The sequence below is a fragment of the Corvus brachyrhynchos genome, unplaced genomic scaffold (genome assembly GCF_000691975.1).
Source record: "Corvus brachyrhynchos isolate BGI_N302 unplaced genomic scaffold, ASM69197v1 scaffold426, whole genome shotgun sequence".
Taxonomy (NCBI): Eukaryota; Metazoa; Chordata; class Aves; order Passeriformes; family Corvidae; genus Corvus; species Corvus brachyrhynchos.
This window is the reverse complement of record NW_008238653.1, coordinates 395,503-396,030: the sequence shown is the minus strand read 5'-3', so window position 1 is coordinate 396,030 and position 528 is coordinate 395,503.

The window sequence follows — 528 nt, the reverse complement described above, 5'->3', positions numbered from 1 at the left end:
ATTGGGGCTGGGAGCAGCCTGGGACAGTGGGAGGTGTCCCTGCCCATGGCAGGGGTGGCACTGGATGGGCTTTAAGGTCCCTCCCACCCAAGCCATCCCAGGGCTCTGGATTCTGGGAATGTTTGGCCAGCTCTGCAGTTGGTCTGGGTGAGTTGAATGTCGGCTCCTGCCCAGGTTTGCAGGATGTGACTCCCAGAGTGGAAGTTGGTTCCACCTCCACCGGCACAGCGACAGGACACACCCACCAGGATGTCACCGAGGCTGGAATCCTGCACTAAATCCTGTTGGGATGACGTGCTGTGGGGCTGGCACACAACGTGTGCGTGTCAGGTGGTCCTGTGACACCACGATGATGGGGACTGGAGGATGCTGTGGGTGGCTCCAGCTATATTTTATATCACAAATTTGCATTTATCTATGAAACTACAATGTCTGTAATCTGCAGGGTTAATTTTTCCAGGATATCTTCATGCTTAAAGCATACATTCTATTTTTCCTTAGGCTGTATTTTAACCCATTTAAGCATTT